Source organism: Zingiber officinale, chromosome 2B (genome assembly GCF_018446385.1).
Source record: "Zingiber officinale cultivar Zhangliang chromosome 2B, Zo_v1.1, whole genome shotgun sequence".
In the NCBI taxonomy this organism is placed as follows: domain Eukaryota; kingdom Viridiplantae; phylum Streptophyta; class Magnoliopsida; order Zingiberales; family Zingiberaceae; genus Zingiber; species Zingiber officinale.
Genome location: NC_055989.1, coordinates 26,661,498 through 26,663,662, shown reverse-complemented (window position 1 = coordinate 26,663,662; position 2,165 = coordinate 26,661,498). Strand labels below are relative to the sequence as shown.

Here is a 2,165-nt window from a genome sequence, read left to right as displayed (position 1 = left end):
ATGAGTAGATTTCCTTTTGAGCATTCAGTTTTAGATTTCAGTATATCCTCATGCATATCGAGATTTTGTGAGTTAGATAGCGCTTACTAAGCAAATTTTGCTTATAGACTACACTTCCTCTTACTGCAGATACAGGAAAGGAAAAGATATAGAAAGGAAGGCGACAAGGTAGCGCGGATGGTGTGTGATGCCAGGACTATGGAAGCCTTGGGACTTAGTTTAAGAGTTTATTAAGATTGTCATTTATTAAGAATGTATTAGATGAGTCATTTTAGTCTTCCGCTGTTAGTTAATTGTATGTTTTTATTTTGTTTCCGCTATTTATTACTTGCATGATTTGATTTTATTAAACTGTGTGGTGATGTTATTCCTTTTGTGTGTTTGATATGTGTTCCAGCCGCTTGTGGCTGAGTATATATTGCATGTATTGTTGAATAAGGTCACCGGTACAGGGGAGACTTTGTCGAAATTTTTCGGTAGGGTTTCCATGTGATTTTTAATCATACCGGTTAAGTAGAGTTAGTAGTTAAGTAACGGTCATCCTTAGAGAGTAGTAGTAGTAAGAAGGGTGGTCGTTACATCGAGTGAGTCTACTTGGAGTTCAAGATTTAGATTGATTGGAGGATGACACGGTCTATGCCTCACATTGATCAATCTAGATGTATAGGATAGAAGGACAATGTCACATATTGTGAGGAGTCACAATTAGTAGTCACAAGGTGATGTCGGATCTCGACATTCTTGTAACTTGGGTAGTAATGATGTGTTGCTAGATACCGCTCATTACTTATGCTCCTAAATGGGTTTAGGGCATTGCCAACGTTACAAGAACCTATAGGGTCACACACTTAGGACAATTAGATGGAGATTAGGTTCATATGATGAACCAAGAGGATTAGATTCATTTGATAAATCAAATTGGATTAAGAGTAATCCTAATTGGGCTAACTTGAGTTCGACTCAAGTTGATTCATGTATTTAATGAGTCTAATTTAGATTATGACTTATTAAATCAATTTAATTTAATGAATTAGATTCATTATATTAAGTTGGCTCGAATCAAATGGTTGGATTAGATCAACCATGGTAGAGATTGGGTCAAGTTGGACTTGACTAGAGAAGGAAGACCAAAGGTCAATTTTGACTTGACCTTTTGCCACCTCATTGGTGAGTTGGCATTAGGTGGACCAATGATGATGTTCCACATCATCATGGTGTGCCACCTCATGGAAGTTACAAAGCCATTTTCTTATTAACTCCACATTAATTGCATTTAATGGGGAGTTACTCTTGTGGAGAAGGTGGCCGGCCACTTTTGAATGGGATTGATTTTGATTCATTTTCATTCAAGTGTGGTGTATCTTCCTCCTTCTTCCTCTCAAGCTCTCCCTCTCCCTCTCCCTCTCCTTCTTGCTTGGCAGAATCTCACCAAGGTGCTAGCACACCTTTGTGTGAGGTTTTTCTCCACCTACGTGTTCGTGTGGATACTTCTAGAGGACCGGCGCTTGACGGTCTAGAGATCCGACAACTTCTTGGACGAGCGGGATAAGCGAAAGGCACGCTTCGAAGGTATAACCCTTATCTAGTGTAGATCTAAAGGTTTTACAAACTCGTACAAGAAAAGGTTTTTCGAAAAGTTTTGTTTACGAATCTTTGCACGAGATCCATGGCTTTGGGTGACTCGGGGTTTCCGCGACGCGAAAAAGCGGTTTTCGTGGCCCGAAGAACCCAACAAATTGGAGAAGTAATTTTTGAATCATTTTTTCCCTCCAAGCAGAACAATTTATATGAGGAATTGCATCACAAATTTTGCTCAAGCATATGGAGAATCGTTATTTGAAGCATGGGGCAGATTCAAGAGTCTACAAAGACAATGCCCTCATCATGGTTTGGAAAAAAGGCTTACCCTACACATATTCTATAGGGGAATTTCTTTCTCGGATAAGTGTTTGTTAGATTCATCAGCTGGAGGTTCTTTTATAGATAGGAGTGTAGACGAAGCATATACATTGATTGATCAAGTAGCATTGAACCTCCATGAATGGTCAAGCAAAAGTTGGATGGAATCTCCCTCAGAAATTCAAGAAGTACAAGACATATATACAAGAGAGTCTGTCAAACAAAATGCAGTTCAACCACCCAAGAATGTTGAAATTCACAAGTCA

General features: G+C 39.0%; 1 non-coding gene across 1 annotated transcript; it reads right to left on the bottom strand.

Moving 5' to 3' along the window:
* Positions 1-1,785: 1,785 nt before the first annotated feature.
* Positions 1,786-1,891, bottom strand: LOC122049844. The gene has a single exon (XR_006131098.1). It is a non-coding gene; the product is annotated as a small nucleolar RNA R71 (small nucleolar RNA).
* Between the last annotated feature and the right edge of the window lie 274 nt (positions 1,892-2,165).